We start from the raw sequence: 15,242 nt of genomic DNA on the forward strand, positions 1-15,242 counted from the left end.
GCAGGAGGCAAGAACTGGCACAGTTCTTGTCCCTCTAGTTAGACCTTCATCCAAAACTTTGGCCCATCACTGTTCAAGTTTTCTGAGGTGCCAACACAAAACTGTCAGTGCAGCATGGTTGACCATGGTATTTTGTGGGTTCCTAATTATAAAATGGTGTGTAAGAAACTAAAAACAGAGTCCTGGCATGTTCGGGAGCGATATATGAACGTGGCACGTTCAGCAGCAAGTGCCAAATGATGTTAATTTGTAGGCCTGGCTATTGTCTTCATGGGCTCTTGGTTTTTGGTTCTGCCTCAACTTTATATTGTCCCAAGGAGCACAAACGCTGTCATAGTTGCCAGCTGTTCAAACAGAAAGTAAGAACACTTAGTCTTTGCCTTTTGAACAGTTTTAAATAATAACGACAGTCAGGCATGTTGACCTGAATCATTATCCTACAAGGGACATGAAGAAAAATTCTAACAAAAAGGTTTTTGGAATTGTCATACCAAGTTCTGGCTACTCAAATTATTCAGTCTGATAAGTTCTCTCAGTACAAATTTATTCAAGAGAAATACTCCTGGTGAATTTGAAGTAGCACGCAGACTTCGATCAAATCAGATTTTTGCACCTATGACTCTAGCAGTTTTTATCCAACACTTAAACTAATCCATAAAGCCAAATGCATGCAGGTCAGGGTGTTATAACATTGCCTGGGAAACTGTTTCCCTTGCCATGATAGATTGCAACAGTTGAAATCTGCATGGCTTTTGAGATAGTTCTCTGTTAGTGTAATCAATAGAGACTGTTTCTTATTAAAGACATTTCCAACTTGCCATCACCTTTCCTTCTGTAGCTTTGATTCATGCAGAAAGTGTTTTTGTTTGTTTGTTTGTTTTCTTCTCTCTCTTCTAAAGTTTTCATGATAGAAGGGAACGTACCTCTGGATATTTCTTTGCTTTGTGCTATTTTCATTTAGAAATTATGTGTTAAAGGTAACTTAAGAAGGAGAAACAGAAACACTGGAAGGATCTTGCTCACCCATTAGGTGCCTTCAGCTCCTTCATAATTATCTTAAGTATCACATGCTTGTTGTAGGCTGAAGTAATGCAATAAAATATGAGAATAAGCAATAATATGAAGGTCCTGTAAAGTGTCACACCCACTATACAGGCTTGAAAAACACGTAAAGTATGTGCTATACTGATAGCAAGATGTATGCATTAGAACTACACTCGAAGTGCTTTAGATATGTGATGAGGTGCTTGGAAGTGGTACTGAAGTGGGCCACTGGGCTTGGACTGATTGAGACAGCATGCCTTTGGTTATGGAAAGGGTATTTTGTACTGAGGAAGTACAGACTGCACAATATCCAGTACTGCTAGTTCATGAAACTGATTAGATTATGCTAATCATGACTCGATTGGGACTGCATGCTTAAACACAGACACAGAAATTAATCAGTTAAAAATGTGTGATAGGCATATGGTATGAATGATACTGTGAGGGGTATGAAATGGAAACAGTCAAATGGCAGAAACAGGGAAGTTGAGATCATCACCTTTGGACTGAGTTATGGGACAGCTGAGAGTAATAAGAGCTCTTGGTTCTCATAGATCACTAACCAGGTTCATTTTATACTTCTGATAGTACATCAGTAAAGAAATAAAGTGATGAATCTGGCTTCAAGTTGAGTTTTGTGGCTGGGATATGACAAGTGAGTCAGGTCCTTGAAAGAGCTGGAATTAGCAATCTCCACAGCAGTCAGTTGCACCACTGTGCACCTGCATGACCTCAGAAACACCAGAGATGAATTAAATCTAGTTCTTCTTTCCCTCCAGTGATGAATATCAACCCAGTAGCATTATTTATCTGAAGAAACTTAAGATTGGCCACATTTATTTCACCCTTCAGAAATAAAAGCTCTGGTTTGGTGAGCACTGAAGGTAATGAAACCTGGTCTCCTATGGATTTACCCCTTGGCAGACTATTTACCTGAATTATAACAAGAATTTCTGTTATGACCACATGCACCTAACATCTTCTCCTGCAGAGTGTTCTGGCAGTAACATGTAGGCCACCACATTCAGAAACAGAATTTTGTAGAAATTTGCTGACTGGATAGAAAGTTATTAAGTATTAACTTGTAAATGTTCAATCCCTCATCTCTTCTGCCTGGTTATCTATCTTTATGAAATTTGTATAAACTTTATTATCCCTCAAACTCATCTGAAACTGGCTATCACCTTCAAAGTTATAGAGTGATTGCATAGACCTTGTTTTCATGTAGCCTAGCAGGTTGAAAATGGGTGTCATGCTATCTGAATGTGAAGCTAGACATGGAACCCATTTGTATCATCAACTCATCTCCAAGTCCAGAAACTTCTCCTCAGAAAAAACAAAACAAAACAAAACAAAACAAAAACAGCTAACCAATCAACCAAACAAAACATCCCAAACCCAACAACAAGATTGTAAAAACAGTGATTTCTGTCTAATCTAGAATATAAAGTAGCAATATGATTGTGGCCACTGACCTGTTGCTGATGGGAGAGAAGGCATTTAAGAAAGCCCATAACTACTTTAGGATGATCATTATTACTGATTTATATAAAGAAAATAATCATTTGAAGAACTGCTACAGTTGCCTATGTGGATTATATTCTTCCTCCGCCTTAAATAGCCCCAGGAATGCTCACACTGACATGTTATAAAGACCATGTTTTCTTAAACTTCTCTCTATTATTTGTTTATGACAGCCAAGAGAAAATGGTGATTCTCTATAATGTGATTTTTATTTTGAGAAACTCGGGAAAGAGGTATAAGTTATCCTGGTAAAAATTAAAAACAATCCTAATTTTTAGTTATTTTACCCCTGATTCATTAAAATGGCAACAGTCTTATTTTATTCACAAGTCATCCCAGTCCCATTCACCAGACATAGCTATACAGTGTTTGCAGTGGTTACTTGTGCCAGGTTTCATTATTGAAAAGTAGCTGAAGTCACAGTCAGGCCAAAAAAAAGAAAAAAAAATACAGACAGAAAAAGAGAGAATTCTGCTGGGCTATATACCAGTCATTCCAAATGTAGGTGTATGTAATCTGAAGCAACCTTACTTGAGGCACAGGATAATAGGACAATAGGAAAGACTTGTGACCCAAATCCACCCAGTGTATTTGATCAGCAACATGGCACCGGATGGGATGGGCCTCTCTCGGAGAGGGGTAAGGATCTTGGGTCAGGAGTTGGCAGGGCTGATAGATAGGGCTTTAAACTAGAGTCGAAGGGGGAAGGGGCTAAAACCAGGCACGCCGGTGAAGACCTAAGGGATGGTACGCTAGAATCAGAGGGGCTGTGTGCCAGTGAGGTCCTTCGGTTCGATCCACAAGGTGCTGAGTGTAAGGAGACGCACCTGAAATGCTTCTACACAAACGCACGCAGTATGAGGAATAAAATGGATGAGCTAGAAGTCCTGGCCCAGTCCCGCAACTACGACATCATCGGCATAAGCGAAACCTGGTGGGATGAGTCCTGTGACTGGGGTGTTGCGATAGACGGTTACAGGCTCTTCAGGAGGGACAGGCAGGGTAGGCGAGGTGGTGGGGTGGCGATGTATGTGAAGCAGGGGCTGGACTGTGTGGAACTTCAGGTCGGCGATGGCAAAGTTGAGAGCCTCTGGGTAAGGATCAAGGGACGAACGAATAAAGGGGATGTCGTTGTGGGAGTCTATTACAGACCGCCTGGCCAGGACGATAGCGCCGATAACTTATTCTTTACAGAACTAAGAGAGGCCTCGAGATTAACTCCCCTTGTCCTTATGGGGGACTTCAACTTGCCAGACGTTAACTGGGAGTGCCACACGGCTGACACGAGCAAGTCCAGGAGGTTCATGAAGCACCTAGATGATAACTTCTTGGTGCAGGTGCTGACGGAGCCAACTAGGAAAGGTGCCCTCCTAGACCTGTTGCTAGAAAACAGAGAGGGTCTGGTGGGAGATGTGGTGATTGGTGGCCGCCTCGGTCATAGTGACCATGAAGTGGTTGAGTTCAAAATTTACGGTGACAGAAGGAAAAGTGCCACCAAAACCTCATCCCTAGATATGGGGAATGCAGACTTCAGGCTGCTCGGGGAACTAGTCAGCAAGGTCCCCTGGGAAGCTGCTCTTGAAGGCCTTGATGTCCACCAGTGCTGGTCACTCTTTAAGCGATGCCTCCTAGAAGCACAAGATCAGGCAATTCCTAAATATCGCAAGTCAGGCAGGCGGGGCAGGAGGCCGTCGTGGCTGACCAGGAACATTCTTATGGAGATTAGGCGGAAACAGAGAGTGTTTCGCTACTGGAAGGAGGGCCAGGTGACATGGAAAGAATACAGGGATGCTGCTCGTGTCTGTAGGAAGAAAATTCGTGTGGCTAAAGCACACCTAGAGTTGAAGCTGGCTGTGTCTGTGAGAGAAAATAAAAAGGGTTTTTTTAGATATGTGAATGGAAAAAGGAGAACTAAAGAATACATGGGGCCGCTCCTTGACAGGGAAGGTCTTCTCACAGACGATGACATAGGCAAAGCAGAGACGCTTAACGCCTTCTTTGCCTCTGTCTTCAATGCCGATGATGGGCTTCGGGACCCAGGGTGCCCCGAGCTGGAGGACCGGGACGGTGGGGATGACAAACTCCCAACCGACCCTGAACGTGTGCGGGATCTGCTACTCCACCTGGATCCCTACAAGTCCATGGGTCCAGATGGGATTCATCCCCGGGTGCTGAAGGAGCTGGCGGACGTCATCGCGGAACCTCTCTCAATTATTTTTCAACGATCCTGGGAGTCTGGAGAGGTCCCGGTAGACTGGAAGCAGGCAAATGTTGTGCCGATTTTCAAGAAGGGTCAGAAAGAAGACCCTAGCAATTACAGGCCTGTCAGTCTCACGTCAGTGCCTGGTAAAATCATGGAGAAGATGGTTCTCGAACGTATTGAGGCGCACCTGGGGGACAAAGCAGTCATTGGTCCCAGCCAGCATGGGTTTGTGAAGGGTAGGTCCTGCCTAACTAACCTGATTTCCTTTTATGATAAGATCACCCGTATGGTGGACCAAGGGAAACCAGCTGATGTGATTTTTTTGGACTTCAGCAAGGCTTTTGACACGGTTTCCCATAGGATCCTACTGGACAAAATGTCCAGCATACAGCTAAATAAAAACATCATACGATGGGTGAGCAATTGGCTAACGGGCAGGGCCCAAAGGGTTATGGTGAATGGGGCTGCGTCAGGCTGGCGGGCGGTCACCAGTGGGGTCCCTCAAGGCTCCATTTTAGGGCCGGTACTTTTCAATATTTTTATAAACGATCTGGATGTAGGAATAGAAGGCATTTTGAGCAAGTTTGCTGATGACACCAAACTTGGAGGAGTTGTGGACTCGAATGAGGGTGGAAAGGCCTTGCAGAGGGATCTGGATAGGTTGGAGAGCTGGGCGATCGCCAACCGCATGAAGTTCAATAAGAGCAAGTGCCGGGTCCTGCACCTGGGATGGGGAAACCCTGGCTGCACGTACAGACTGGGCGATGAGACGCTGGAGAGCAGCCTAGAAGAGAGGGATCTGGGGGTCGTGGTAGACAACAAGTTGAATATGAGCCGGCAGTGTGCCCTGGCGGCCAGGAGGGCCAACCGTGTCCTGGGGTGCATCAAGCACGGCATCGCTAGTAGGTCGAGGGAGGTGATTGTCCCGCTCTACTCTGCGCTGGTGCGGCCTCACCTCGAGTACTGTGTGCAGTTCTGGGCACCACAGTATAAAAAGGACATGAAACTGTTGGAGAGTGTCCAGAGGAGGGCTACGAGGATGGTGAAAGGCCTGGAGGGGAAGACGTATGAGGAACGACTGAGGGCACTGGGCCTGTTCAGCCTGGAGAAGAGGAGGCTGAGGGGAGACCTCATCGCAGTCTACAACTTCCTCGTAAGGGGGTGTCGAGAGGCAGGAGACCTTTTCTCCATTAACACCAGCGACAGGACCCGCGGGAATGGAGTTAAGCTGAGGCAGGGGAAGTTTAGGCTGGACATCAGGAAGGGGTTCTTCACAGAGAGAGTGGTTGCACACTGGAACAGGCTCCCCAGGGAAGTGGTCACTGCACCGAGCCTGACTGAATTTAAGAAGAGATTGGACTGTGCACTTAGTCACATGGTCTGAACTTGGGTAGACCTGTGCGGTGTCAAGAGTTGGACTTGATGATCCTTAAGGGTCCCTTCCAACTCAGGATATTCTATGATTCTATGATTCTATGATACCAGTCACCTTTGATGTTGTACCCTGTGCTCTACTGCTCCTTTGGGCTGTGGATGCACTAAATGTAAAGAATTAAAAATACGTATATTGAAAATCCAGTGTATTAATTTGATTTGTTTGGATTTTTAAGAGTTCAGTTTTTGAAACATTTTTTCCCCTTTCTGAAATATTATCTGTATTTCGGAATTGCTGATTTTAATGGTATTCTATGGTAAATATTTTTAGATACATGTAATAGCTGAACACAGTGTGTCACAGGTACTTTCATTGCTATGTGTTTTCTGATGGTAGGGCCTGTGCACTGAGTTATTCTGCATGAATAAAACATAAACAGTCTTTTATAACCGATGTGTTTCTGATATATTGCACAGCTACCAATGACTGTCATTATTGCAAAGACTCCATGGTCTTCTGCCATGTATACTTCATAGTTTCTCTTTGTTCATTACACATACGCAAACCTTAAATTGTGCATTAGTTGATGAATAAATGAGATGATTGTATTCCGTAGATAGACAAAGAGGGAATATCATTTGTGCCCACTCCCCCACAGTTCTGATGCTGTGTATGAATTATGGCTTGCTTGCTGTAATACGTGCTTCAAATAGTTTGAGAAAAATAGCCCCTATTTCTCCTGTTTGCATATTCTCACCTTTTTTTTTTTTATAAAAAAAAATCATAAAGCTGAATATTGATGAGGAGAAACAAAACTGACAACAATCCACAAATCTAGACAAAGAATAATAAATCTTCTGATCGATTGGGTGAATGACCCAGTGATTATAGTTTAATGCTTTTGAATAGCTTCTTTCAGAACAAGGTTTTTACAAATCACATCCTGAAGCATTTGTCATTACCTTAGAGGAGTGGTGGTGGCAGCAGCTGTGGCTGCGTTCAGCCATGCATACTGACGTAGAATAATACCTATTGAGCAGCCCCATTGATTTTAGACTCATCTGATTTACATATGATCTGTGTTGTGATTTCTGATAGAGGAAAATAGAAGCAAGGGGATTCTAGCTTTATTATTTCTAATTTGTGGCTTGAGTGGCTTTAACCAAATGGGCTATATGCAGTTATATGCAGAGTCACACTTACTGGTGACTTTTTCACTTGTATAGCTCCCCAGTGGGAAACCATGAACAAGTAATGGAACATGTGGTATTTTAACTTTCAAATTTTATTTAACTTTAAAAAGGAATACTCTTTTACGCATTTGGGGAAAGTTAATGACTTGTGTAGAAGTTGCATAAACCTTTGAGGACCTCTAACTTCCTGCTCTGGTAACTGGTTATCTGATGATAACCAGTTTCTCACTGACTTTGTCAACACATCAGAATTAGTATTTCACAATACAATATTTTTTTTTGTGCTATTGTTTTATTTTTATGCAACTTTATTAATCAGCATACACACAAAAAATATAAAATTCACTTGTACCTGGAAAAGTTCCTGCAATTCTTTAATAAAGTATTAAAAGTCTGGTATTAAAAGCCTAGAGAAGTCTGGTATTAATTCCTCCATTTCCCCACTTGGGTTGAAGACTCGATAGCTTTATACGACCTTCTGCACAGTTTATTCCATCATTTATACAAATAAATTGATTTATAACATAGGCCTAACAGATGCAAAAAGTACTTTTTTGAGCCACTATTGAAATATGAGAAATTGTACCCATAGCAGATCAGGAGCAAGTGTGAACAGATAACACTGAGGAAATTATTTCACCAAAGCCAGCTTGCCCCCCCCTTTTTAACTTAAATGTTTTTATTGTGTATATTGCAACAATAAACATCATATTCATCAGTAGTATATGTCAAAACATCTTCAGTAACCTACCTACTACAGCAAAATGATAGATGGTTTGGCCAACATTTAAAATAGCATGGAGTGTGTTAGCCTGCCAGAAAGCCTACCTGCAAATATATATGAATATATATTCCAAACATTAACAGTGTAATGATCTCATCTTTCCACTCACATCTAGTCACAGTCAGCCCTTAGCCTCTTCTGAAAATCTGCCAGGTAAAGGTGCCAGAAGATATGATTTTTTATTTCTGGGAAAATGGACAGAGACAACCAATTCACAGAGGTTACGTACACTTTGAGAGGTTTAGCTTTCAAGCGATAGCAATATTTACTTATCACTGACTAGACCAGTTTCAGAAGCTTCATAAGGGACCTAAAAATCCATGAATGTCCTAGAAATAGATTGCCCTGAATTCTCTTGCCTTTCAACAGGGTCTTCTGTGTAACGGTATGGTTATTTTTTATTTTTTTTCCCTGTTCATCTGACTCTAGATTTAATAGTTTTTTTAGTAAACAAAAGTTTTCAATTTTTTTTTCTGTTCATCTTTTATAGATCTTAACTTAAAACTTGTTGTATTATTAAAACAGTATCATAATTTGTGAAGGCAAATAAAAATATAAATACATAAATCTGTTTTAAAGAACTATTCAAAGATTGGTACTTTGCAAGTCCATTTTCTTTCTTAAGAAAAATACTTTAATAATCCTTTTAGTTGGGATTGTTGTTGTAAAAAATTGCTTTCAGAGACAGTGTTTAAACTTCTGTTCACAAAAGAGTAATATGTTTTGCAGAACTTCAGTGGATACATACAGAAGAGATGGAATTAGGCATTAATATTTCAGCTTATCATAATCAGGAAAATAATTTGTCATGGAATAGATTGTCATTTAATTGCACTGCAGTTATCTTAATGAGTATAATCTGTTATGTCTGATTTTTTGTCTACTTTTGCATTTCTTTGAAATAGGATCCTATTAACATGTTTTTCATTATTACCATGACAATTATGCCAAAATATTTTATTGAAAATTTAATCAAACTATTATTGTGTAATCTCTTACTGCAAAGGTAGTTTGACCTGAATGGTCTTTTTACACAGTATGTTCCTTGGCCTGAATGGCCTTCTTACAGAATATGTTCCTACAGAATAATGTTTCTGGTCAGTACACAGTGAAAATGTAATAAACAGAGCCACATTTATTTTGTTATTACATCATGATCATAGATCAAGCACAAATAAAATCTGGGCAGAGAATGGATTGAAAGTAGCCCTGAGGAGAAGGATCTGGGGGTGTTGGTTGATGAGATGCTCAATGTGAGCTGTCAATGCTCAGCATGCAGTGTGCCAGCAGGGCTGGGGAGGTGATTCTCCCCTTCTGCTCTGCTCTAGTGAGACCCCACCTGGAGTGCTGCGTTCAACTCTGGGGCCCCAGCACAGGAAGGACATGGAAGCGTTAGAATGAATCTGGAGGAAGGCCACAAAGATGATCAGAGAGCTGGAGCACCTCTTGTATGAAGACAGGCTGAGAGAGCTGGGGTTGCTCAGCCTGGAGAAGAGAAGGCTCCAGGGAGACCTTATAGTACTTAAAGGGGGCCTACAGGAAAACTGGGTAGGGACCATTTGTCAGGGAGTGTAGGGATAGGACAAGGAGTAATGGCTTTAAACTAAAAGGTGGGAGATTTCGATTAGGTAGAAGGAAGAAATTCTCCACTATGTGGGTGGTGAGGCACTGGCACAGGTTGCCCAGAAAAAAGTGTGGATGCCCCATCCCTGGCATTAGATGAGCTTTAAGGTCCTTTCCAACCCAAACCATTCTGTGATTCTGTGATTCTAGGATTGATTCTATGATCTGATTCCTGATAGAAACTGTTATCCATTAATCATAGATTGCTTCTTTGCTGTTTCAGCTTTAGATTTCAAAATTAGCATCTAGATTTTCCTTCCCTTCTTAGAATGGTGGATACCAGAAATTATATGCATTTATTGCTAAATAGATCAATCTACAGAATCCCCCTTTTGTCTTGCATCTGCAGATGTTAGCCTCACAAATATTTGGTTGACCTTACCTTTTCCTCAGTACACAGTCCAGCAACAGGATTATAGATTTGCAGCTAAGGGATTCATGTCTTAGATAAAGCAATGAATTTTGAAATATTTTAATAATTAAATATAACAATGAACTCTCTTTCTGGGGGTTTAGGGTGTTATATTTATTCCTATAATCATTGAATGCTCATTTTCTCATGTGTATGTACATGTATATCCCAGGTAGAGCCACTGAAACTGAGAAATGATCTAAAATGACCAGAAAGAATTTGAAGCCAGCTGTGAACAAACAAAAACAAAAACAAAAAACACATTTCTATAACATTTGTGTAGTGTCTGTGTGGTGTGGCCTGAAGTAACTAGGAAAATAAAACTAACATTCACACTTTTAAGGAAAAGGTACAGCATTGAAGAGGCTTTCAGGGTAGGGCATAACTGCATTATCTGAGCATTCCCTAGGCTCCCAACCTTAGATGCTATCGCGCTGGGGAAACTTGGTGTGCTAGCTCTAAGGAACACCACGGAGCGTAGAGTGGAGTGGAGACACCACAGCTAGGCTCTGTAATCAGGTGGGGCCTCGATTGTTCTTGTGCACAAAGCTGCACTTTTTGCCACCCTAAGCCAAAGACCTGTCATGTTTTGACAAATGCTGTACCCTAGTGTACTTTTTGCTCATTATAATATCATTATAATACCAAAACACACCTCCATCCCAAAAGCTACCCGCCTCCAAGGTGCGACCACCCCTCACTGAGCATGCGCTCTGAATTTCTCGGAGCCTATTACTTTAAACGGAAACGGGAAAACTTTACACCAATCATAACTAAGATATGCTTGACTAGAGCCACTCAAGCTCCACCTAAAAGATAGAAAATAATATAAATTGGCCCAAGAGAGAGGGGATGTTAGGGAAGATACCATTGTCAGGGGAGATACCATCCCAAGGACATACAACATCCTTAGGACCTCCTGACTCCTGGGATCAGTCAACGGGCTGAGCCTCTCTTCCCCCCCCATTGGGACGCCTTTGGGTGAGATCTGAATATTTGCTTATAAATCTCTATAGAGTCTTTGATCCTTTTAACGCGTTTATTTCTAGGCTGCGCACCTATAACACCTAGAACCCACACCTAGAACCCACACCTAGAACACACACCTAGAACCCACACCTAGAACACACACCTAGAACCCACACCTAGAACCCACACCTAGAACCCACACCTAGAACCCACACCTAGAACCCGCACCTAGAACACACACCTAGAACCCGCACCTAGAACCCGCACCTAGAACCCACACCTAGAACCCGCACCTAGAACCCACACCTAGAACTCACACCTAGAACCCGCACCTAGAACCCACACCTAGAACCCACACCTAGAACCCGCACCTAGAACCCACACCTAGAACACACACCTAGAACCCACACCTAGAACACACACCTAGAACACACACCTAGAACCCACACCTAGAACCCGCACCTAGAACACACACCTAGAACACACACCTAGAACACACACCTAGAACACCTGTAACACCTGTGTATTTCATGCATACTAGCTTGCTTTTGCAGATAGTCACTATCACCGGCAATCCAAAAGAACCTGATTATCTGTTGCTGTAATAAACCATACTTGATTGCATTGTGATAGCTCTCATTAATGCAACTAGGGTGAGGGTGGTTATCCGTGATAGTTCAGTGTTCTGAATCTAACCAGACCCCCAGACGGTTAATGCATTGTTGGTGAATGTCTGAACGGACCCCCAGGTGGTTAATACGTTTTTGGTGAATGTCTGAGCGGACCCCCAGGTGGTTATTACGTTTTTGGTGAATGTCCGAACGGACCCCAGTTTTGGTGAATGTCCGACTGGTTCAGTACTCTGAATCCAACCGGGCCCGTAACGGTTAATCAGCTACACCCCTTTAACGCGACAGTCTGAAAAACTGTTTAGCAGAGGTTAAAATGCCCCTTTGACTAATTATGAGTTCATAAGTAATTAAGTCAATAGCTAGCTTGTTTGAATTTTAAAACAGATTTGTAACACAGGTACCCTATTAACATTCAAAGAGAAATGTACAACCACATTTATGCTCATGCATAAGGCAAACAATTGAATGGATGACATCTGTTGCCCTAAGTTAGACCCCAAGAAAATAAAATTTTGCAGACGAACACATTTAAAAACTGTGGAGGTTGCTAGAATAACAGAGAAAAGGAATGCTTGAAGGACAATTTTTTTTTAAGTGAGGAGTTCACAGCTTGTTTTGAAAGTGTGAACATTCCTCTGCTGAAATACAGTCATTGAAATCTGTGTTTCTGGGAATGTTTATGCTTAAAGCAGAGTGTTTGGACATTTCTGTGAGCGTCTGTGAAGAACAAGAACATTTTATCTCTCAATTGGAATTAAACATATGGAGACTGGGTTACTTTTTTTCCCAGACTGTCAATTTGATTTCATTTCATTTGATTCTGTGTTCTGAGAAAAGACCATTGTTCTCCAGGGAGGGCATGCAGCCAGCATGAGGCTATCTGGAACGTGAGGATATCTGGCTAACAGCTACTCAGCATAAAAGGCAAGAACAAGAGACAAGAAAAGAAATAAATTAATCATTCTGATACTGCAGATCCTAAGAAGGGAGAGATAACAAGACAATTAGTAATGCAGGAACTCTGAGGTCGCAGATTGATGGGCCACTGAAGGAGCTGCTGAAGCACAGCCTTGAGTTCAGCCAGAACTGCGTCTCTGAAAAGAGAGAGGGAAACAAGATTATCATAGATATCATGGGAAAGAGAAAACTTTTAATGGGGTATTTGAGAGGCCTCCTGAGGTTCTGTAAAACTTATTATGGCATGTTTGGGGGATTGTGGGAATGAACAAAACTTATTACTATGGCATGTTTAGGGAAGGCCAAATGCACAGAAAGGAAGAGATGCAGATGGATCAGGGAGGAGTGAGTGGGAAAACGGAGAGGATGGGAGGTAAAAAGGGTCAGTCATGTGTGAGCAAGGTGCTGGCCAGTGTGCATGTCTGGCCAAGCCCTGTGCTTGATTGCCTTAGTCTGTCTTGTTATTCAACTCTATTCTCCCCACCTATTTTCTCATGTGAATGTGCTGACCAACAGCGAGCATCATGTCAGGCTAGATGGTGACTGAAATTAGAGGTCAGAATGCCTGCTCCTGCTTGCAGAGACCATGCATCAAAAGGACTCATGGGGCTAGGGACCATCGAGCAGGGAGACTGGAGTCAGCTGCCAGAGACCCACATGCATGCCTGAGATGTGCTAGCAAGCTCTGAGCCTCATTAGCCGGCAAGTAAGAACATGATCAGCTTCCTGAAGTGCTCACGTCAGTGTGAGTGCTCTTGGTGTGAAACAGTGTGTGTGGGTGCTGGTGAAGGCACTGCCCTCTTCACATCGGTCTGTGTTGCCAGAGGTGCCTGTTTGCATCTCTGGACTGCCTGGCAGCTGGTTGGACTGGGAGTGGGAACAGCAGCATGCATAGCAGCAGGAAAAGGCCCTGGGGGCTTACACCCACCAGGCTCTGCTTACCTTCAGCTTACCTTAACAGCCACTTCAACCTCCTTTCCCTCACGTTTGCCTTGTAGCCCACAGTATATCTACACTACGTCTGTACTGAGCACAAACATAAGATGAGCAGGGTGTTGGCAACTGCAGGAAGCAGTTGTCTGCATGGCACAGTTGTCTGTACGTCCACAGTTTATAGCTTTGCTTTTTAACACCTTCTCAGAGGTGGTGACAGGATTTTGTAAACATACATATGCCACAGGATTAGAAAACTTTCCTTTCCAGAGAATAACTGAAGCTAATGTGCAAGTGCAGCAGAGATTTCAGAAATGTCTGTCACAAATCTAGGTATGTGTGTGGAAGCCCTATTCATATATTACAGTAGCACATTGATTTAAGACCTTATTTCAAGTCCACCTCATGGATCTTTGGGAATGACATAGTTTTTTGCCATCAATATGATCAGGCTGAAAAGTTGCTTTCTATCTTCATTTTTATTCCTGAATGTACACTTTTGACACTTGATTTGTGATAGCTGACACCTCAAAGCTGATATATGGCTCAAGAGTTAAGAAGCACAGGGCCAGACAGAATGAGCTAGCTATAATCTCTCAAACATACAGTACCCTCTGACACCAAATGTGAAAATCATCAGCATGTGTGTAGTGTCATACAGAAAAAATACTAAAACAAAGTGGAAAATTACTTGATTTTTGACTCAGAGGAAGTTAAGCTTTCAAACCACCTGCTCTGTCTTTTCCACCTTAGCCCCTTTCTTTTCAAGGATATAGAAAGCAGAATTATATTCCTGTATTCTACATTTACTCTGTGTTCCTACATCTATGAATTCCAAATTAAAGGGGAAGGTGCTAACACATCACTAAAATGGCCACTAAAATGACACAAAAAATGCACAGGGGAGTATGAGGCTTAGAATAAAAGCTAAATACATGTTATCAGGCATAAGTATGTGATCAAATCTGCTAAATATATTTTGAGAGCAGACAAACTCACAGTTTTGGAGAGTGAAATCTGAGTGTATGTAACAAAAGCCATATTAACCTCCTTGAATTAGGAAATCTGTCATAACATCTGAATGAGATTCCCAGCCACTGGAAGAACTATTTGTGTCAAAAAGTCAGCATATTTTTTTGAAGAAGTCAAATTTAACCCCACTTCTGCCTATTTATCTGTTTCACGGGATCAGAGGAAAGACCATATGCCATTACTGTCTAAAACAGATCAATAAGCAAGTTTCAGCAGGGGGAAATGTAAAGGTATACCAAATGGTTTGTTTTGGTTAAGCATCTCTGAACAGGGACTAAAAATGACCAGTGTCAGGAAAGGCTTCCTTCAGTTCAGTCTGACATTTAGTTTCCACTTTGACCTAACAAAGAGAAGCAGTATTGTTTGCCTCACTAGAGTCTAGCTTAGGAAACGGAGATGTTTTATGACACCATTTGAATGGTATCAATTCCACTGAAAATTACTACCTAGCAGTAGGAAGAACACTTTTACAACCATGTTTTAAAAATAGAGCAACTATTACAGTATTTTACGAAAGGTTCATCTCTGCTGCTGAATCACATCTGTGCTGTGCACCCTCCC

This window comes from Anas platyrhynchos, chromosome 2, assembly GCF_047663525.1.
Source record: "Anas platyrhynchos isolate ZD024472 breed Pekin duck chromosome 2, IASCAAS_PekinDuck_T2T, whole genome shotgun sequence".
Classification (NCBI taxonomy): Eukaryota; Metazoa; Chordata; class Aves; order Anseriformes; family Anatidae; genus Anas; species Anas platyrhynchos.